The sequence below is a fragment of the Phocoena sinus genome, chromosome 5, assembly GCF_008692025.1.
Source record: "Phocoena sinus isolate mPhoSin1 chromosome 5, mPhoSin1.pri, whole genome shotgun sequence".
Classification (NCBI taxonomy): Eukaryota; Metazoa; Chordata; class Mammalia; order Artiodactyla; family Phocoenidae; genus Phocoena; species Phocoena sinus.
In genome coordinates this window covers 60,368,642-60,393,531 of record NC_045767.1, presented here as the reverse complement: position 1 = coordinate 60,393,531, position 24,890 = coordinate 60,368,642, and positions in this window count along the sequence as shown.

Below are 24,890 nucleotides of genomic sequence, written 5' to 3'. Positions count from 1 at the left end.
TGACAAGGACACCCAGTAGGAAAAGAATACTCTCTTTAACAAATGCTATTGAGAAAACTGGATAACCACATGCAGAAAAATGAAATGGGACTCATATCTTATATCACTCATATAAATTAACTTGAAATGTATCAAAGACTTAAACATAACACCTGATACCATAAAATTTCTAGAGGAAAACAAGGAAGAAGTCCCTCAACATTGGTCTTGGCAATGATTTTGAATGACATAAAAAGCACAAAGAAACAAATGCAAAAATCAATTAAGTGGGACTACATCAAAAAAAATTTCTTTACAGCAAAAGAAATCAACAAAATGAAAAGGCAACCTACAGCATAAGAGAAAAATGTTTGCATACTTTATATCTGATAAGGGGCTAAGCTAAAATATATAAAGAACTCGGAAAACTCAACAACAAAATAATCCAAACAATCCAATTAAAAATGGGCAGAGTAACTAAATAGACATATTTCCAAAGAAGACATCCAAATGGCCAACAGGAACATGGAAAGATGCTCAACATCACTAATCATCATGGAAATGCAAATCAGAACCACAGAAAAAGAGATGATAATCATGTAACATGATAGAGGTTTTAGCTAAGTCTACTAAGCAATCATATTGCAATACATAAATGTATAAAATTAATTTGTTGTACACCTTAAATTTATACCATGTTATATGCCAAATATATTTCAACATATTAAAAAAACCTAAATCAGGAAAAAATGCCATCAAACTTGAAATTTGAAATGTGTGCACTTGTTATATGCAAATTATTCTTCAATAAAATTGATTAGAATTATTGGATGGGGGTGCTTCCCAGGTGGCGCAGTGGTTGAGAGTCCGCCTGCCGATGCAGGGGACACGGGTTCGTGTCCCGGTCTGGGAAGATCCTACATGCCGCGGAGCGGCTGGGCCCGTGAGCCATGGCCGCTGAGCCTGCACGTCTGGAGCCTGTGCTCCACAACAGGAGAGGCCACAGCAGTGGGAGGCCCGCGTACCAAAAAAAAAAAAAAAAAAAAAAAAAAAATTATTGGATGGGGGAGAAGCAATCAAAAATAACAGAAAGTAAAGTGAAGAGAAAATAATGACAATCCAAGAGAATCATCTTTGATGGCATCAAGTATAGCCTGGCCTTCTCTTCATTGTTTCTTAAATCAATATAGCTTTCCCATTCCTTTCAAATTTCCTCCTTCACACATCTTATATTGTCATATAATATAATTGATGCTTGTGTAAGATGGGATTATTAGGTAGCCAGACTGGAACAGCTGATGCTTATCTCTGAAGATTCGTGGAAGTGATGACTGGCCCTTGAGCAAGTTGAGAATGACTTGTGAATCATAATGTGCTGTATAAATCTTGGTGACAGCTTGTTCTACTTGTTGGGGGATGTTCAATTTGATAGTTTGCACAACTGGGCTTGAGTTATGTGACCATCTGTGTATGACTGTGGATGAAATACCCTACTATAAGTATCTGCTTGGGTTTCCCTGAAATCACAATGATATCTGGCTCAAATCTTGGGATTTCATAAGCTGAAGTTGAAACCCTATGAAGTTTTGTGAGACTGAGAAGGGATCCTGGTGGGGAGTGGTGTGGGAGACAGTACTGTGCCTGAAATAGCTGGATTCTCAATGATTTCCTGTATGTTTTCCTGTTGCCCTATGTACTTAACCTTTATCGAACATGAACAAGAGTTAACTCTATGGAGCCTTGTAAATCCTTTCAACTTTTTAAGTCTTTGTAATTGGTACAAAGATTCTTAAGTCATTGTCATAATCTAAAATAATAAAATTTAATTTTTTTATTATAGTATTCAGTTGTTACACTGAGGCTAGGCTTCAAAATATTAAAGTACTTCTTCTGAGCCATATTATTTAGTTTTCCCAATGTGTCCTCCCTTCTCATCCCCCACCCCAGGTATCTATCAAGACTAAAGGCAATCTTGAAAAGGTAACATCTTCAGTGTCAATGTTTTTACCATTTGTCAAAGCCAGAGAGATATAACATAAAATGAGCTGTGGGTAAAATGATACCATTTTACGTTGACCTCTGGTGTTCCAAATATCAATCTAGCTTCAGAGCAATACATTCAAATGGATAAGGTGATTATTTAATTATATTTAATTATACCATTTGATTGATAACTAGTACTTTTATTTTGTACCTTTTATTTGAGAGTTTATAAGCCTAATTTGAACTAAGCAACAAAGGAAGGTTTTACCAGGATAGAAAATCACATAGCAGAAAAGACATTTGTAGATCTGACCTCAGGAAAGATTTTAAAAAGGACTCTAACGCAGCTTATAGTATCTTTAACTCTCATCTCTCCCTCTCTAAGCATCAGCTTTATTCTTATTCTAGTTTATTTCACGTGGCATGTGCAGATATAAACTCATTCTTCCCATCTTTACCATCAGAAATAAAACATCCTTCAGCACTTTTGAAAAATTTAAGAGGTGCAATTTGATTGACTATCCTCAGATCATGGATATTTTACTTGGATCAAAAATCACTGCACATGGAATCAAATACTATAATCTTCTCTGACATTAGAATCTCAAGGTTGCAGTGAGGAAGCAGTAGCTCCTCATTGAGGGGATATCAAAGACATTCTATTTTCATGGGTATACTTCTGTGACTTAGGGAGATATTCCTTTATGTCAACTACATCTCTACTCTTCTACACTTGAAAAGAAAAAAATCATGCACATACAGAATCATACAGTAATATGTGTATGGCTTTTCACTAAAATTTTAGCAGAAGTATTTCATTTAAGGAATGTTACTTTTTAGAAAATAGCAATACCAGAATGATCTTTACGATTCTGTGGACATAAATAAAACAAAATATTGTCTCACTTTAAAAACTGTGAAATGGTTATCTAGCATATTTGTAAGTAAACTTTTAGAGTTTACTCTTTAAAATCTTTTAGAGTTTACTTTTTAAAATCGAAAACATGCAAGACAAGAAAATAACTTTCAATTAATTAATATCCTTTTCTCATATGCAGAATAAATGTAAGAGAAGAGTTCAAAATATTATGTCAGCATATAGGCATAGTTCCAGTCAAAAGTCAATCCTAAATAATGAGGACTTATACACAAAATTATGATTGAAAATAGTTGATCATCTCATATGCAAATGTTGTATAAGCAGGGACATCCAAATCACCTTTCAGCCAAATATTTCACAATTAGTCTTTGACATATTCTGCGAACTATACCAAAGCCATGCCCTCAGCAATATAAAAGTGCAAATAAAGCCAAGACTGCAGATAGTCATTTATTCATTTCCTCAGGTTAGGTACAATGGTAACCGCATTTTCTAAATTATCAGGGCCATAGAGACATTGGAGCTTAAGAACAAGATCCAAATTTATAACAGTCTGTTAAACTATAAGCCATTCTATTGACATATATGTCCACCATGGTAATTAGCATCTTGAGTGATGATGTTATGAAAACAAAGAAACACTGCATACCTAAAATAAAACATTTATATTATATGAGACCAATTTGATGAAAAGAAGGCAAGCTATGAATGAAAATGTAGGTTGTTTTTTAAAAATTATTTGCTTTTACTGTATATACCAATATTTGCGAATACCATTTAATTAGAAATGTGATCATGACAGAAAATAAGACTTAAAATGTTGACTTTTTATATTTAATGTTTGTACACATAAATATGGCCTTTTACTGATGATCTATAGCTTCAAAATCTTGGAAGCTAAGATTATGCTTCGCAAAACAGGAGCTGTGAAGTCCTGACTGTCAAGAAACACAAGAAATCATTTCCTTAGTTATTTTACTACTAGTAGATCCTGAGTGACAGCATTTCCTGCACAGACACCTAAGCATCATTCAGTTTTCTTAGGGGCAAACTACCACCAACTAACAGAGAGATTAATATTCAAACCTGTTAAACAAAGATAATTGCCATAGGAACTGAAATATTCACTTGAAATTGACAAAAGTGTTCTCTCTATACAGACAAAGCTACATGAGGACACAGATTTCCACCAGAAAATCATTTAATGTATACTGAATTAATAAAAGAGAGTTTAGGAGAAGTGATGTCAGCAAGATAGTGTTATATGAAGTTCTAACACTTATATCCTGACAAAAAACAACAATTTTAGCAACGACCAATCTTTATAGAAGTCTAGGTGTCCAGCTGAGAGGTTCCAGCACCTCAATAGAGCCAAAAATTCAAGAATAGACACGTTGAAGAGGGTAAGAAAAACAGTTTTAGTTTACCTACATTATGCCTCTCCACAGGTGGCACAGTTCGGTGCCAAAAGAGACCCTCGGCTCACAGTTTTCCCCATGGACAAAGGGTGAGTGAAGTGACCTGCAGCTTCCCCAGACCAATGGGTTTCTGATCAAGAGAGCCAAATCTTTCTCACCCGATCTAGAATACTGAGGGCACTGGCATGACTGAATAGTCTGGGGACAGCTAGGAGCAAAGAAAAAGGACAGAGGCTCACAGTAACTGGTACATGGATCTCAGCATCCCATGAACTCCAAAGGCCACCTCATCTGTACACCCCTTCAACTAGCTGATGTGTACCCCCAGTACTCTGTACTTCCCCTCTTAGTCAGTGCCCCATACTCCCCTGCAGGTGGTGGCACAAGCCTCCACAGACAGTGCATGGGATCCCCCACAGAAAGCACAGGGATATCAGCATCATTCCCAATTCTGTTGGATTGGGAGGAGGCACAGAACCTTGGACACTTCTGAGTACTGCCATAGGAAAAATAAATACGAGTCTCTCAACAACCAGCTCAGCTTTGCAGGATTGAAAACAGACAAATCCTAAACCTTCTCTCCCAAGAGGGAGCAAGAGGACTGGAGCAGGCACATCCATAGAAAAAGTCTAAGATACTCCCTGAATCTCTGGCCAGGCTGAATGGTGAAAGTTTTTTTCTTCTGAAGCCTGTCAATAAAGACCAGAGGATGTGATTGCTTCTTCAAATGTGAAGACAGCAAAACAAGGCTTCAAGCAACACTAAGAATCAAGGAAATATGATACCACCAAAAGAAAAAATTATGGCTCCAGTAGCTGATCCTCAAAATGGAGGTACAAATTGCCTGACAAAATTTTAAATAATCATCTTAAACAAAGTCAGTGGGCTACAAGAGAACACAGACAACTAAATGAAATCAGGAAACCGAAACATAAAAAAATGAAAAATTTAACAAAGTGATAGAAACCATGAAAAAGAACCAATCAAATTCTAGAGCTGAAAAGTACAATGATTGAACTGAAAAATTTAATAGAGAACTTCAACAGCAGTCTTGATCAAGCAGAAGAATCAGCAGACTCAGACAGATCATTTGAAATTATCCTGTCAAGAAAAAAAAAGAAAACAAATGAAAAGCCTACATTAAAAAAGAAAGGAAAGAAAGCCTACAGTACTTATGGGATACCATTTAATAAGTCATTATATACATTATGGAAGTCTCAGAAGGAGCAGAGAAAGACAAGGGAGCAGAAAGCTTATTTAAAGACAAAGTGAAAGAAATACTCCAAAATCTAGGGAGGGAAATGAACATCTAGATCCATTAAGTCCAAAGAAATCCAAATAGATTGAATATAAAGAGGTCTTCACTAAGACATATTAAAATCAAATTATCAAAATTAATAACAATAAAGAATTTTAGAAGCTCAAAGACAAGGGAACCCCTATAAGGCTATCTGTGGATTTTTCAGCAGATACCTTGCAGGCAAGGAGAGAGTAGAAAGATACATTCAGACTGCTGAAAGAAAAAAAAATACAGCCAACCAGGAATAATAAAATCGGCAAAGATACCCATTAGAAATGAAGGAGAGATAAAGACTTACCCAGACCAAACAAACAAACGAAAAAGCCGAGAGTTTTTTACCACTAGACCTGCCTTATATAACATTCTAATGGGATATCTTCAAGTCGAAATGAAAGGATGCTAGTCAGAAACATGAAAATGTGAAAGTATAAAACACATTGCTAAAGGTAAGTATATAGTCAAATTCAGAATACTCTAATACTGTAATGGTGGTGTGTAAATCACTTTCAACTCTAATATGAGACAATAGTATTAAACATATCTACATTTATAATCATTTGTTAATAAATATGCAATATAAAAAGATATAAATTGTGACATTAATAACATAAGATATTTGGGAGATAAGTAAAAGTGTAGAGCCTTTATCAAGAACTGTCAAAGTTAAGGTATTATTTAGACTATTTTTGAGAACAATTTTAGGCTCACAACAAAATACAGAAGTTTCCCATATAACTTCTGCCCCCACACACGCATAGCCTCCCCTATTATCAACATCACTCATCACTATGATATATTTCTTACCGAGGATGAAACTACATTGACAAATCATAATCACCCCAAATCTCTTAAATGCTCTTTCTTTCTTTTTTTTTTTTAACATCTTTATTGGAGTATAATTGCTTTACGATGGTGTGTTAGTTTCTGTTTTATAACAAAGTGAATCAGCTATACATATACATATATCCTCATATCTCCTCCCTCTTGCATCTCCCTCCCACCCTCTCTCTCCCACCCTCTCTCTCCCACCCCTCTAGGTGGTCACAAAGCACCGAGCTGATGTCCCTGTGCTATGCGGCTGCTTCCCACTAGCTATCTATTTCACATTTGGTAGGGTGCATATGTCCATGCCACATGCTCTTTCTTTCTTTATGTATATCTGAGTTTCTGGTTTCTGATCTAGATTATATTCCTTCTCTCTGAATAATGTCTTTGAACATTTCTTGTAAGGCAGATCTACTGACAACAAATACCCTGAATTTTTGTTTTTCTGAGAGTCTTTATTTCTCCTTCACGTTTGAAGGATAATTTCACAGAGAACAGAATTCTAGGCTGGTGTTTTTTTGTTTGTATTTCCTCTCAACACTGTAAATATTTTCCTCCACCCTCTTGCTTACATGGTTTCTAAAGAGAAGTTACATGCAATTCTTGTCTTTGTCCCGCTATAGGTAAGCTGTTTTTTCCCTCTGACTTCTTTCAGGAATTGTTCTTTATCTATGACTTTTGTAATTTGAAAATGATATACCTCAACATAGTTTTCTGGTATTTATTCTGCTTAGTGTTCTCTGAGCTCCTTGGATCTGTGATTTGGTGTCTGACATTGATTTGGGACATTCTCAGCCATTATTGTTTTAAATATTTCTTTTGTACCTTTCCGTATTTCTTCTCCTTTTGTGTTTCATTATGTATATGTTACACCTTTTGCAGTTGCCACACAGTCCTTGGATAATTTGTTCTATCTTATTTTCAGTCTTTATTCACTTTGCTTTTGTATTTTTTTTTTTTTAGGATTCTATTGATATCTTCTCTAGCTCAGAGATTCTTTTCAAACCCTGTTCAGTCTACTAATAGGTGCATCAAAGGTATTTTTAATTACCTTTACAGTGGTTTTTATCTCTAGCATTTCTTTTAAGTTCTCTCTTAAGATTTTTGTCTCTGATTACATTGTTCATCTATTCTTCTACGCTGTATATTTTATCCATTAGAATTCTTAGCATACTAATCATAGTCGTTTCAAAATTTTCATCTGATAATTCCAATATTCCTGCCATGTCTAGTTCTGATGCTTGCACTGTCTTTAAATTATGTTTTTTGTCTTTTGATATGCTTTGTTATTTTTCCATGATAGCTAGACATGACATATTGGGTAAAAGGAACTGCTGCAAATAGGCCTTTTGTAAAGTTGTGGTGAGGTGTGGTGGAAAGGAAAGCATTCGATGGTCCTATAATGACATCTCAGTCTTTTACTGAGTCTATGCCTCTGGATTATGAACTTAACAAGTGCTTCTCTGTTGTTTTTTTGGTTTTGTTTTTCCCTTTTGGTAGGAGAGGATGGCTAGAGTTGCCTGGAGTTGGGTATTTCCTTTCCCCAAGTTAGTTTCTGATAATACCCCAGCAGGTTAGGCTCTTGTTAACTAGTCTCTCCTAAGGGAAGTCCTTGTTAATAAGAACCAAGTGCTTTGACTTATTTTAAAATGTTTTATTTTCCCCTCCCCCTGCCAGAAACATGAGTATTTTTTCCCTGATATTTTCTGTGAGAAACTGAACAAGCTCTGGAGGTAAATCACACAAAAAGTCACCTCCGATGACTATAAATCACACAGAAGTTCATCTCCGATGACTAAGTCCCCCTGGAGATTTTAACTCTCTCACTTGCCCACACTGAGTTTCCAGCAATTCATCAATTATAGTTAGGCTTTCCTACCCCCGTACTTGCTACTCTGGCAGTTTCTGCACCAGAGTCTGCTCCAGTAAGGCTCAACTCCTGGTATTGACCTATTTCTTCAATCTTGGGGACAGTAGTTTGCCAGGAGTGTCCTCCTGGCTTTTGAGAATCCAAGAAGAGTTGTTTACTTTTCATTCTTCTCAGAATTTTACCTGTTAGGTTCAAGTAGCAAGTTCTAAGCTCTTCACATTCAGAATCAGAAATTGGAAATGCCAAGGTTAAGTTGCCATCACTGCTGATTTTATAACTCTAGTACAAAATTGACAATTAACTATTACAACTCTAGTATAAAAATTTCAACACAAAATTATTAAAAACTGTAGCTAGAAATTTTGTTAATGGATACACAGTAAACAAGGGGTAAATTGTGACATCAATAACATAAAATGTGGAGGGGGGAATAAAAGTGCAGAGTATTTATATGTGATAGAAGTTAGTTATTACTGGCTTAAAGTAGATTTTATAACCCAAAGATGTTTTATGTAAGCCTCATGGTAATCACAAAGTAAAAATCTGTAGTAGACACAAAACAAAGAGAGAAAGGAATCAAGTCATTCTAATACAAAAAGTCATCAAATCAAAAGAAATACATCAAGAGAGGAAGAAAGGTACAAAAGAATTTTAAAACAAAAAAACTAACAAACTGGCAATAGCAAGCCCTTACCTATTAATAATTACATTAAGTATTAATAGATTAAATTCTATAACCAAAATATATAAAATGGCTGCATAGATTAGAAAAGAAAAACAAGACTCAACTACATGCTTCCTACAAGAGACTCACTTCAACCTTAAGGACACACATAGGCTGAAAGTGAAAGAAAGGAAAAATAATTCATTCAAATGATAACCAAAAGAGAATGAATGGTTATACTCAGAACAGACAAAATAAACTGTAAGTCAAAAGCTGTCAGAAGAGACAAAAAGGTCATTTTATGATGATAAAAGGCTCAATTCAGCAATCATCTATCCAGATTATCCAGATATAAAATCCATAAGGAAAATAGCAGAGTTAAACAACACTAATGACCAAAGGGATCTAAGGGACACACATAGAATATTTTGTCCAACAGCACCATAATACACATTCTTTTCAAATGCACACAGAACATTTTCCAGGATAGATCATATGCTGGGCCACAAGACAACTCTTAACAAATTTAAAAAGATGGAAATCATATGAAGTATCCTCTCTGATCACATTGCTTTGAGACTCAAAATAAATGACAAGGGGAAAATTCACAAGTATGTGGATGTAAACAACATGCTCCTGATCACTCAATGGGTAAAAGATGAAACAAAAAGGAAAATCAAAAAATATCTGGAGAAAAATGAAAATGTAAACACAGTATATCATGACTTGTGGTATGAAGCAAACACAGTTCTAAAAAGGGAATTTATAGAGATAAATGCCTAATTTAAGTAAAAAGAAAGATTGCAAACAAACAACCTAACGTAACACTTCAAGGAACTAGAAAAAGGAGAACAAACTAAGCCCAAAATTAGCAAAGAAAGGAAATAACAAATATCAGAGTAGAAATAAAAGAAACTGAGTCCAGAAAAAAATAGAAAAGACCAACAAATCTAACATTAATTTTCGTAAAGGTATATAAAATTGACAAACCTTAGCTAGACTAAGAAAAAAAAAGAGAAGACTCAAATAAATAGAATTATCAATGAAAGACGAGACATTACAACTGATATCCAGAAATACAAAAGCTTTTCCTCTGAGATCAAGAGCAAAACAAAGATGTACACCCTCATTATTTCTATTATACATAGTACTGGAAGTGCTAACCAGAACAATCAGGCAAGAAAAAGAAATAAAAGGCATCCAAACTTGAAAGGAATAAGTAAAACTGTCTATGCACATGACAGGATTTTGTATATAGAAAATGCTAAAGTCTCCACCAAAACTATTAGACCTAATCAATGAATTCACTAATGTTGCAGTACACAAAATCAATAAACAAAAATCAATGGTGTTTGTATACACAAAGAATAAGCTATCCAAAAAAGAAATTAAGAAAAAAATCTCTTTCACAATAACATCAAAAACAATGAAATGCAAATAAAGTTAACCAAGGAGGTGAAAGAACTGCACACTGAAAAGTATTACACACTGATGAAAGGAATTGAAGAGGAAACAAATAATTGGAAATGTATCCTGTGTTCATTATTGGTATTATTAAAATTTCCATATATCAAAGTGATCTATAGATTCAATGTAATCCCTATCAAAATTCTAAATGCATTTTTCACAGAAATAGGAAAAACACCTTAAAATTCATATGGAGCCATAAAAGACTCCAAAGAGCCATTTGAGAGAGAAGAACAAAACTAGAACCCTCACACTGATCTCAGATTATATTATAGAGCTGTAGCAATTACAACAGCATGATACTGACATACAAACAAACATATATACCAATGGAAAAAACCGAGAGCTCAGAAATAAAATCATGTATATATGTTTAATTAATCTTCACCAGGGTGCCAAGAATACAAAATTGAAAAAAGTAGTTTCTTACAAAAATCGTGTTGTGAAAACTGAACATCACTTACCAAGGAATAAAATTGGACTCTTTTCTTACACAATATACAAGAATCAACTCAGAATGAATCCATGGTCTCCTTAACACAGGCCTTGACAATGTTTTCAGATATGACACTAACAGCACAGGCAACAAAAGCAAAAATAAACACATGAGATTACACAGGATAGAAAGCCCAGAGATAAACCCAAGCACATATGGTCATGTAATTTATGACAGAGGAGGCAAGAACATACAATGGAAAAAAGACAGCCGCTTCAATAAGTGGTGCTGGGAAAGCTGGACAGCTACATGTAAAAGAATGAAATTAGAACACTCCCTAACACCATACACAAAAATAAACTCAAAATGGATTAAAGACCTAAATGTAAGACCAGGTACTCTAAAACTCTTAGAGGAAAACATAGGAAGAACACTTTTGGACATAAATCACAGCAAGATCTTCTTTGAACCACCTCCTAGAGTAATGAAAATAAAAACAAAAATAAACAAATGGGACCTAGTTAAACTTAAAAGCTTTTGCACAACAAAGGAAACTATAAACAAGACAAAAAGACAACTATCAGAATGGGAGAAAATAGTTGCAAATGAAACAATGGACAAAGAATTAATCTCCAAAATATACAAACAGTCCATGGAGCTCAATATCAAAAAAACAAAAAACCCAATTAAAAAATGGGCAGAAGACTTAAATAGACATTTCACCAAAGAAGACATACAGGTGGTCAAGATGCACATGAAAAGATGCTCAACATCACTAATTATTAAAGAAATGCAAATCAAAGCTACAGTGAGGTATCAGCTCACACCAGTCAGAATGGCCATCATCAAAAAATCTTACAAACAATAAATGCTGGAGAGGGTGTGGAGAAAAGGGAACCCTCTTGCACTGTTGGTGGGAATGTAAATTGATACAGCCACTATGGAGAACAGTATGGAGGTTCCTTCAAAAACTAAAAGTAGAACTACCATATGACCCAGCAATCCCACTACTGGGCTATACCCTGAGAAAACCATAATTCAAAAGGACATGTGTACCCCAATATTCATTGCAGCACTATTTACTATAGCTAGGACATGGAAACAACATAAATGTCCAATGATAGATGAATAGATAAAGAAGATGTGGCACATATATACAATGGAATATTACTCGGCCATAAAAAGGAATTAAATTAGGTCATTTGTAAAGATGTGGATGGACCTAGACTCTGTCATACAAAGTGAAGTAAGCCAGAAAGAGAAAAACAAATATCGTATATTAATGCAGATATGTAGAATCTAGAAAAATGGTACAGATGAACCTATTTGTAGGACAGGAATAGAGACACAGACGTAGAGAACAGACATGTGGACACAGGGGGGAAGGGGAGGGTGAGACAAACTGGGAGACTAGGTTTGACATAAATACACTACCATGTGTAAAATAGATGGCTAGTGGGAACCTGCCATATAGCACAGGGAGCTCAGCTTGGTGCTCTGTGGTGACCTACCTAGATGGGAGGAGAGAGGGGGAGGGAGGTTCAAGAGGGAGGGGACATATATATACATGTAGCTGATTCACTTCATTGTACAGCAGAAAGTAACACAACATTGTAAAGCAACTTTACTCCAATTAAAAAAAAATCAAGAAAATGAAAAGGCAACCAAGAGAATGAGAGAAAATATTTGTAAATCGTATCTGAAAAAGGATTAATATTCAAAATATATAAGCAACTGATATAACTCAATAACAAAAAACAAACGAACAAAAAACTCAAAAAACAAATAACTTGATGTTAAAATGGGCATATATCTGAAAAGACATCTATCTAAATAGGACACACAAATAACCAATGGTATATGAAAAGGTGCTCAACATCATCATGGAAATACAAATCATCAGGGAGGCAACCATTAGGGAAATCCAAATCAAAACTACAAGAAAATATCACCTCACATCTGTAAGGATAGCTATTGTCTAAAAAAAAAAGATAGCAAGTGTTGGTTAGCATGTGGAGAAAAGTGAACCCTAGTACAGTGTTTGTGGGAATATAATTTATTATAGCCATTATGGAAAATAGCATGGAGTTTCTTTAAAAAATTTAAACGTTGAAATACCATGTAATCCAGCGATCCCACTTCTGGGTATCTACCCAAAGGAAATATCTAGAAGAGGTACCTGTACTCTGATATTCATTGAAGCATTATTCACAATAGCTAAGATATAGAAATAAGCTAAATGCTTAACAATGGATGAATGAATAAAGAAAATGTGATATATACATAAAATAGTATATTATTCAACCTTAAAAAAGAAGGAAAGCCTGTTATTTACAAGAACATGAATGGACCTGGAGAACATTATGCTAAGTGAAATAAGCCAAACACAGAAGTACAAATATTATATGATCTCACCGTATGTATTTTCTAAATTAGTCAGACTCAGTTACAGAGAATAGAAACATGGTTGCTAGAGGCTATAGGGATGGGGAAATGGGAAGTGATGGTCAAAAGGAACAAAGTTTCCATTTTTCAAGATAAAGTAGGTTCTGGAGACCAACTATATAGAATAGTGCCAATAGCTAACAATATTTTATTGTTTAAAATTTATTAAGGAGGTAAATATAATGTCAAGTGTTCTTACCACAGAAGAAATATAATAAGGTGATGGGAGTAAATGTTGCGAGGTAATAGATATGTTTACGGCCTTAATGGTGGTGAGTCTATATATGATTCTATAAACTAAATACGTACAGCTTTTTACATGTCAATCATACCTTAATAAAGTAGTTTTTAAGAAAATCAAAGGAAGTTTAGTTGTATGAATTTAGTATTTTGTCAGTGTCAAGGTATCTACAAAACTAAAGAAAATTTAATAATTGACCTCTTCACTAGAAGTCCAACAATGTCAGTGACTCAATTTTCCAATATTCACTTCCCCCACCCACCATTTCTGATTGATGACATAGTTTCATTTTTCTTGGTCTGGAATTCACTTTCCCTAAAATGACTTTTTGACTATACGTTTGTATACTTGACTTAAAATCCAATGGGTGAGATTGTTTCTCTATTTTTAAGATCATCCTACCTTCCTCAAAGCCGATACTGTATAACAGCTCCAGATATGATTCAGGAATTTCAGTACCAAACTGGAAGCATTTTAACCAATTAGGTTATCAGTAGAGAAAATGAATCTCAATATAATTTAATCTCATTGGTTAATGTAATGATGCATTTTATTTCATATTTTTCACATAAATTTGTCATATTTATAATTTTTGAGTTAAATATATATGCAATGCCTGTATTTAATTATTAATGTGCAATCCACTATCTTACATCATCCATTTTCTTTTAGTCACAATATTGCATATTGGTTTCAGTTCCTTTGAATTTCTTTAAGGTACTTTGTGTTGCAATACACTAGCAGATGTGTTTGTGTAATTATTTCTTATCTTTTTCTGTGCCTCATAATTTTGTTCACATTTGCTGTGGAGATTTTAGAAATCATGTAGATTGTTTGGTACAGGAAGGAAATCAACCCTGGACTGCCTAATTACTTGCAATCTTCCTGTTTTTCCTCGGATGCATTTTTAATCTTACAAACAGTGGGCATTTTTATTAACCCTTCCTACATACAGCTCTACTATACTTCCTACCATAGCTTTCTGTATATTAAGTCAAACTAGTTTTATACTGAAAGTGGATAAAGTAAGCCATGGTGTTGCAGAGGAAATACATTTGATTCAACATTTAAAAAATAAACTGTAGCTTGAAAGTTTTACATACAGTCATAACAGAAAGATAATTGGAAGACAGGGTGTATATATATATATACACATCTATAATCATCTACATTTATCTTAATCAATTGCTTATACATCTCAGTTAGGTTTTTTTGTTTTTGTTTACTTTTAAATTGTCCTGACATTTGGCTATGTTCACTGCTGTATGATTCACTTCTAAAAACAGAACAGGAAAGACAAGAACAACAAAAATAAGTTGAAAATTGAAAGAACAAAAATTCTTGCAAAAATGGAGAAGCACAAAATGGGAGGAGTAATTGAGCATTGCAATATTAAATATCAACAAAATAATTAATCACTAATTGGGTCAAAATCTAATGTTCATTTCACTTTACTTTTTATCTCTTCATGACTCAAACTCTCAGAGCAGAGTTTTTCTGGGCATAATGGAAAGGGAAGGAGAGTGATTTGTGACATGTGTGAACTAGAGATTTAGTGGAGTGAAAGATTCTGACATTCAGATTGAATAAAAAGAAGTTAAACTAATTAGACCACATAGATTGGATAGTTATGTCCACACAAATATTTTTTACTTCAGATTTCTTCTTATTCTGAATTCAAAGCTGTTGGAAGTTTATGTGTTATAAATAATAATTAAGCTACTTACATTTTCTAGGTAGGAAAACTTGATATATTCTACTAATACACAATTTCTCTTTTTCCCTTTATCACCAATCTTATTTATAAATTTTATCTCTTTACTTTCAATTTATACCATCTGTTTTTATTACCTAAGAGAGGCCATATAAATAACTGTCAAAGAAACCTGAATTAATCCTATATCTGTTCAATATTTGACATTTTCCAGTTTCTCCATAATATTCCAGTTAAGCATATACACACCGTTAACCTTTTTCCCCTCTGTGTTTCAGTGCTCAGACTTCTCTCATTAATCAACTGTACACCTAGAGATTCTGCTCTTTTCTGAAACTCATACCAGACTACAGTTTTAGAGATTTGACAAGCATTAGAAACTTTTTTACTTCCAAAAGAGGAATCAAAATATCTCATAACTATCAAAATAAGGCTTAGGGAGAATATGTTTTAGACAGACTTTGGCTAAGAGAAAAAAAACATCATCAGGTCCAAGTACTCCAGTGACAAACTTCAAGTAAAAAAGCAAGTCCTTTTATTTGACTGAGATACTTATCCTAATTTAAATGGATAATGCATGATATCAGATATTTTGGTGTTTTATGGATAATTGGTAGGATTAATAATAGATTTTATAGAAAATTAGCTCATTTATCTCTGGGGTGACATGAGATGCTAAAATCAACTCTAGAAAATAGAAAATACTTTGATTTTACTTGAATATTTCAAGTACATCTTTAAGGGATGTCATTTTTAAGGAATTCGTTTTCATGTATGTTAAGCATATGATAAAAGGATACAGAAAACCAGCAAACACACTGTTAAAATTTGTGAAATGGCTCACTGGCTTATGGACTGAAACATTTACAAGGTTACTATGTTCCTCATTAGGAAAACATGATTAGTTTCTCACTGATTAGTATACTTTGGCTTTTTTTTTTCTTTTGAAAAAGCCAGAAACTATATTAATTTATTGATGGAAAATAATACCATTTCCCCAAAATGAATTTTATTGGCACATGAATAACTGTATTGGAAGCTCTCAGTGACAAGTGAAATTTGGTTTATTTTCATGAGTTCATTTATTCCAGCCATATTGCCTCCATTCAACTTCTTTCATTCATTTGTTGATGTTCTATCCATTCATTCATATCTAAGTATATATTGAGTTGAATCAGTTGACATAGATTCAAAAATGAATTAAATTATTCTTGTTGTCAAGAATAATCAAGGAGGCAGCCATATAAAAATATTTGAAAAATATGATTACTATTATACTGGAAGTCATTACTAAATATTAAAGTAGCATAAAATGAGCTTGATTAATAAACTCCAGTTAGAGAGTAGAGGAAGACTTTACAAAAGCAGACATGAAGTGGATTTTGAAGGTTCAGGAGGCTGACTTAAAGAGGCCAGCAGGGGTTAGCAGTCATTTACAAAGTCTCAGAAAATCATAACCACATGGAGTAATTGCAGAAATTGGTATAATTAATGAACTTAATAGGGTTTTAACATTGGACAGAAGTGGCTAAAAATAAGGCTAGATATGTTAGACTAGTGTCAGGTTTGTATGTTCAGACAAAGAGATTTAACATTATTTCTTGAGGAATGGGGAGTCATTTTAAAGAAAATGAATTATATTGCTAGATTTCTGTTTTAGTGAAATTATCCAAGTAACAGTGAAAATGACTGAGCTGGTGTAGGCAAAACTAGAGGCAGAGAGACAATGTTAGAGTGATTGAATAGTGTAGATGTGGGAGGATGAGAGTTGATCTAATACAGAAATAGTGTGTGATTAGGCTAAAGAATAAACATGAGAGATTATAATAAATGTGAGAGATTATAATCCCGGAGTTTAATAGATATTAGTGAACAAATAGAAGTGGCAGATAAGGGAAGAAAAAAGTTTTGATTAAAACCTTTTTATAAAAGGAGAAGTACAGGGCTTCCCTGGTGGCACAGGGGTTGAGAGTCTGCCTGCCGATGCAGGGGACACGGGTTCGTGCCCCAGTCTGGGAAGATCCCACGTGCCGCGGAGCGGCTGGGCCCATGAGCCATGGCTGCTGAGCCTGTGCTCCGCGACGGGAGAGGCCACAACAGTGAGAGGCCCATGTAACGCAAAAAAAAAAAAAAAAAAAAAAAAAAAAAAAAAAAAAAAGGAGAAGTACTGTGTACATTTTTACCTTGGGTACCTGTGGGTTCTTCAGATGAAGATGTATAGCATTCAGTAAAACATACAGCCCTAGAAAGATTCTGGGCTACAAGTATAAAATTAACAATTGTTAATGCGTAGGTAGTAGTAGAACTACTACTAGTAGAGGGGGTACATGGTACAGATTGCATACTAATATTAGGATTAACGACACTACAGGAAACAAGCTAATCAATAATTCAGAGAAGTACCTATTTTGTGTTTAATCAGAAATGAATTTTTGGAGAAATAGATTTTTTTTTTTTTTTTTCTGTACGTGAGCCTCTCACTGTTGTGGCCTCTCCCGTTGCAGAGCACAGGCTCCGGACGCGCAGGCTCAGCGGCCATGGCTCATGGGCCCAGCCTCTCCGCTGCATGTGGGATCTTCCCGGACCGGGGCACAAACCCGTGTCCCCTGCATCGGCAGGTGGACTCTCAACCACTGCGCCACCAGGGAAGCCCGAGAAATAGATTTTTAATGAAAGTCATCCTTAGCTAAGATAAATTGATTGAGAGGGAAATTATCTAGAATCTGAAGAAAAAAATTTATTCCTCCAGACATTAATTTTTTCATCTGTCAATGAATGCTTTTGTAATGGGGGTTTATTGCCCCCATGAGGCCAAAAATTGCCCATGTGGAGGGTGTGTGGAAAAAAAATCCTCAATCTTTTTATGTATAAAACAGAAGTGTACATACAGTAAATAGACATATATCTGTAGTACAAAATTTCAAAAGGGCAATGATTTGGGGAAAACTATTTAAGAAGTCTCCTGGGAGGGGGACAATAAAAATAATTAAGAAACACTGACCTAGTATTGGGTGGATTCTTCTATTATTTTATAAAGATATTTCTGTATATCATATGTGATTTGTGAACTCTTGAATGTCAACTCTCATACCAAATGTGATTTAATGGCCACAAAAGCACAAGGACTGGCAATTTCCCTCTCTTACATTTTTACTCCAGTTTCACAGTCTGACATTTTGACATATTTTGCCCACTCAGCTGTTGTGAGGATGAACTTCTCTCTGCTTAGTTCATGTCCCTGAGGGAACATAAGCTTTTAATTTTGAGGAAACCAGGAACTTAGTGCCAAAATAATTAGTGTGACTTATTGGAAAATCATTAATGACATGATCATCAAAAATCACTCCAGTTTTGAGAGCTTCCTTTCTCCTAGGATGCTTTCATTTAGTTTACCACGTTTTTCCTTAACGTGATCATCCAAATGAGTTGCATTTAATTTTTTTAAATTTATGCACATTTGACCTAACTATAGATCTTATAGAGAGGATATTTTTAATTGCATGTTAAATTTTGGATAAGTTTTTAGCACCTATGGTATTCTGCCTAAAGAAGCAGAGAAGAAACTAGTAATTATACAAATTCTTCCCCTGGTACTATCACATAAATAATGGGTTGTAAACAAGCTTAAAGAAAAAAACTGTTTCTCCGGGTACATTTTGTGGAATAAGCAGGTGACTTCTCTGCCAAATGCATGCATAAGGCAAGCAGATGAGATTTGTAACCTAATTCCTCTCAAGCAGAAAGGCAGTTTGGCTAGGTAAGCAAAGAGCAACCTAAATCCTAGCTGAGGTGAGTAGAAATGAGTTTGTGCATTGAATACCTAAATTCTAGCAAACAAATTCTTCTACAACTGAGGTACCTGAAAATAACATTCTGATTTAAATTGTACTTTTGCTGAATTATTTTGTTAACAAATGGACTTAAGGAGTCTTTAAAAAGAATTTCTGTGCTCATATTGTCATCGAAATTCTCAACTGAGTGACTCAGTGAGAAAAATCTCTTCTCAAAAAGTCCTTTTAATCTTTCAGTCTTTTCTTATGCTCTCACTAAAGATCTAGGTCTGGGGAAAAAATAACAAGATTTTCATTTTTAACATGCAATTTTCTGATATGAGGAAAGTTTTAACTTAGAGTCTACGACCTGCTGCGGGGAGAGAGTGTCTTGTTTAGCTACAGAAATGATAGAACAATTATCAGTGCTTATCAATGCATGTTCTTTTATTTATTCCCTCCACTTTTAGGAGAATTTTTCAAAGGAGTTCTTGACCTGCAAACATTAACAACATTTTATCTGGTGCCTTTTTGATTTGACTCTTCCCTTCATGTTTGGAGTGAGATAGTAAGACTTTTTTTTACTTGGCAGGAAACATAGAAAAGTCCCTTCCATTGCATATTTCCATGGTTCCACTTTAGCCAGGCTTATGCTCAGCACAGTGACAGCCAATTTTGCCTGCCCAGCAAAGGGAGATGCAGGAGCCCCCTGCATCTTGTCTTGGCTTCACTCTCTCTCCAAATCTACTTTTCTCCTCATCAGGCCTGGTCACTGCTTAAGTCTCCTCTTTGCTTGAAGAATACATGATACATAAGCTGCAAGTTGTACATAATTTTAGGTAGGTTTTATATTAATAATAAAAAGTTACATTATACATGCATTATAATGAATTTCACTCAAATGCTAGAAAGACTGAAACATATCCATGGTGGCAATTATTTTTCCTTAAGTGTATATTAATAGAATTACTTCAAAATGTTATCAGAAGTTATTAAGGGAAATAAAAATAGGAAACAAAGCATGATGCCAAAACTCTGTCCCTTTGCATATTTCAATATCAACTGAATGCAGTTACTATGTTTAAGACATTTTTCTTTAATTGGTAGCAACCTTCTTTGGACAGGAAGAAAGTATGCACTTTTGCGGAGGGGCATAATGCACTTGCCTCATGATAGCACAATATCTGTGTCTTTTATAACCCAGAAAAGTTGAATATTTGTGTGATGTCACTTTATAATAAAGAGTAGATATTCTGAATGCAGAAAGTTCACCTTGATAATGAATAGCAGCTAGAACTGAGTAAATTAACTGAAGGAAAAGACAAAAATATATGAAAAGACAACAGCATGTTTTCCCTTGAGGAGAGAAGCAATAGAAGATTCACAAAAAAGCAATTACTATGAAAAGTAGTGATGTATGCAGAAAAAATGAAAGTTAATGAGTTAAATAGAAAAGGCAAAGACAAGACGGCAATAAGAAACACAAGTTAAAATGTTAAAATTATAAACAAATACATGACTATCTGGCATCTGTAGATCATATGCCTCTTGAGTGTACCTGGTTATATGCATATCTTATCACCTCTGCCTGATTGTATACTACATGAGAAAATAATCTGTGATATGTTCATTTAATATTACTGACATCTCCTGTTCAAATGCTTAGTGTGGAGTTAGGATCTCAGAAACATAAATGTTGGACAAGAGAAATTTTATCATCTAGCTAGAGTCTGTCTGGACATCCAGATCCCACAAGTATAAAGTATCTGGGAATGTTTTCTGAACTAAGCCTCAGATGTCACTTAGAAGTTCTCTGAACTTAAGAATCCAACTGAGGAAAGATTCTGTACTTCTTCCCTGAAGTTTCACTGTGTTCAGACATCTGAGTCCCAAAGCCTAATGATCATGCAAATAGGAACAAACAAGAAAAATATTTGCATATTCAGGAATAACTCAATCTGCTCCACACCTCCCATTAATCAACCCCTCCTAAAATCTCCCCATATTTTTTTCACACTTTCACCTCTGCTTAAAAACCCATTGCCTTTTCACTCAGTATGATAATCTCCAGGTCCATCCAATGTTGCTTCAAATGGCATTATCATACTAAGTGAAGTAAGTCAGACTGAGAAGGACAAATATCACGTGATATTGCTTATATGTGGAATGTAAAAAAAATTATACAAATGAACTTATTTACAAAACAGAAACAGACTCACAGGCATAGAAAACAAACTTATGGTTACCAAAGGGGAAAGGTGGGGGGGGAGGGATGAATTGGGATTTGGGATTGACATATACACACTACTATATTTAAAATAGATAGCCAACAAGGACCTACTGTATAGCACAGGGAACTCTGCTCAATATTCTGTCATAATCTAAATGGGAAAAGAATTTGAAAAAGAATACATATATGTATATGTATAACTGAATCATTTTGCTATATATCTGAAACTAACAACATTGTAAATCAATTATTGTTCAATATAAAATTAAAAATTAAAAAATAAAATAAACAACAAGGTCCTGCTTTAGAATAGGGAATTATATTTAATATCTTGTAACAACCTATCATGGAAAAGAATATGAAAAAGAATATATATATATATATATATATATATATATATATATAAATCTGAATCACTTTGCTGTATACCTGAAACTAACACAACATTGTAAATCAACTATACTTCAATTAAAAAAAAAACAGGAAAAAAAACCATTGCCTTTTGTTTTTTGTTTGTTTGTTTGTTTTGTTGTACGCGGGCCTCTCACTGTTGTGGCCTTTCCCATTGCGGAGCACAGGCTCTGGACACGCAGGCCCAGCGGCCATGGCTCATGGGCCTAGGCACTCCGTGGCATGTGGGATCTTCCCAGACCGGGGTTCGGGGCACAAACCCGTGTCCCCTGCATCGGCAGGCAGAATCTCAACCACTGCACCCCACCAGAGAAGCCCGCATTGCCTTTTGTTTTATTGGAGTTGAGCTCAAACTGAGTTATGGTCTCTATCACCTATAACCTTGAGTAAAGTCTTGCCTGTTTAAATTTGTCAGGTACAATTTTTGCTTTGGCAAAGATCATCAGAAAAAGTAGACACATGAAACTGGATTTTCATTTGCCTTGTAATTGTTATAAAATCTATTATCTGTTTTATTATTCTGTGTCCCAGATAATGCCTTTTATAAGGTAGTAACAGTAAATTTTATTTTTTATTTATTGTTTTTTCAATGGAAAAACTGAATATTGTCCAGCTACTGAGGATATATAGAAATAGTCTTTATCTTAAAACAAACACTGGTGGAAGTATAAATTGTTTCTATTTTGTGTCGACCCATTTAGTAATATACATCAATAATTTTAACACATTCACACTTTTAACCAAGTAATTCCAAGTCCTAAGAATTTACACTAAGGGAAAAGACAGATTTGTACAATTATTTATGAAAATATTTCTAAATGCTGAATAATGGTTAAGTAAATTATGGTATATCCAAAAGAAAAATTATTATAAAGATATAAAATAACATTGGCAAATGATATTTAATAATATGCATTCATTATCCTTTTGTATTTTTAGTGCCAATTGGGAGTAAAAAGACATTTATTATGGCCATATCCTAACCATGTGAAAGAAATTATCTAAGCAGAGAATGACTTTGAAGACTCAAGAAGAGTGAATCTCAGATATAAAATATCAGTGAACTAGAGACACAGTAATAAACACTTTGCTCGTGAGGTAGATTTTGAATAGGCATCTTTATTTGGAATGTATCACCTCTCAAGGAGAGCTTAGGAAGTACATGCCCCTCTAAAATAATATGGAAATTATTTGTATCTGTATGTACTTTTCTGGTCAGAGTGTTTAGATTTAATCAGGTTCTCAAAAGATTTGACAACCTCCAAAATCTTAAGAACAAACATGTTTGAATTAATAGAAGAATGTCTCTTATATTGGACCAAGGTGATTTTTCAGCTATTTCAATAACGATATGGGTAGTATTTTTAGCCATCCCTCTGTGCTTGCACAGCTTCCTGGTACATGCAGGCCCACAGTCTAAATATCATCAGTTAAAAATGTAAATTGAAACAAGAAAAATGATTTTATTAAATAGGTGTTCGCCATTCCATCAGCCAATGTTGCCTTCCTCACTTAATTTTACACAATACCCACAATGTTGCTGAGAGTGACAGAGACTAATGGAATCAAAAGTTCTCTCTCACTCATGCAGGTACAAGCTAGATTTCAAATTATGTAGTCATTTGCTTTGTTCTAGGGGAACCTGTTTCTTTAGTAACAGCATTTTACTTTGTATGGTAATTGAGCTTTTCAGAAGGAAACTGCTTCTTCTATGAGGTTTCCTTGAGTAAAATTTCTGCAGAATATATTAAGAGTTCTGTTTCTTTAAACACTTTAAAACATTAGCTTACATTTTTTTATTATATACTGTACAGGTAAAATAAGCTGAACTCACTAAATAATTCCTATTTAATTGTGGTGCATAAAGCTAAGATATTACCCTGCAAGAGATATTACTGGTCACCTTTTCAGCATTTTAAAGGTTTAAGAGCAATATTCATCCATCCAATCATTCATTTATTTTAAACATAGGCATCAAAGACTGAGCATGTCTAAGAGCATCAGGTAAATCTGGTCTCATGCACTTTATTTAGATGAAACAGAATGTCAAAGTTAAGAGTAGTAGAAAAAAAACAACATGTTCAATGAACACCCAGTTGAACAACATTGGAATGTACATTCATAACTGATTCTTTGGAAAATAAATGCAATACAAGTGGATATAATTATAAAATCCTAATAAAACAAAAAAGATTTGTTATAAAATGAATTTTAGTATCATTATACAATATTAAAAGAATGCATAATAATCTTTTCAAAACATTAGTCATCTGTTTTATTTTGCATTTCTTTCCTCTTATTGTTTCCCTCTCTCTGAGTCTGGGCCATTAGAGTTTCTCGAAATGTTTGTATTACACAGATATACGTGTAAATGCTGCAAAGTTGACTCCAAATCTATATTAGACATGAGTGTGCTTGTATTTCAATTCTTGTAATTATAAGTGGCCTCTCTCCAGACTATTACGTTTTCTTATGAAACACAACAGAAAGTATCAGATTAGGTGAAAAGAGTGGCTCAGCCTGCTCCAAGCAATTAAGAGAATTAAGGAAAGTTACTAGTGGATGCTCTATGTACAGCAGGGGCTCTGTAGATGAAGAAATATAACTTGCTAGACACACGTGCTGATTTGCACTGTAGAATTGAAATTATCAGGAGTAAATATAATTACTTAGCAAATTTAATAAATGCTGTTTGGGGTTCTGAAATGATACTTGGATCCACAAATTACATGGTGACAAATGTAGTAACATACACTCAATTGTACCTTAAAACACAAAAATATGTAGAACGTTCTGCAATGTAGCAGGATGGTTATGGAGAAATAGAGATGATAAGTTACTGATAAAATTGGGTGCTAAGACACTCATAGTTACTACACATGCTCTCATGTTCCTTCTTTGATTATGTAATTTTGCCAAAATTATTTTTTAATATCCAATAGCTTAGATATCCAGACTGTCCTCCTGAATTACAAATAAATTTTTTATTCTTAGTAAGAAATAAGTAAATATTTGTTAACACTCAAAATGAAGTGCCTTAGATAAGTATTTAATTAACAAATAAAGTAGCTATTGCTCTTGAGCTGCAGTGATTGGTAATAATTGCTTTACAGAATTTAATAGTTATGAAATTAACAGAGATAAGTAATAAAAGGAAGAAATTAAGCTACACTTTCCATCATAACTTTAATTTGTGTGCTCTTAAGAATCATAAAAATGATTGGTCTTTTACTAAATGAATATTAAGATAAACATTT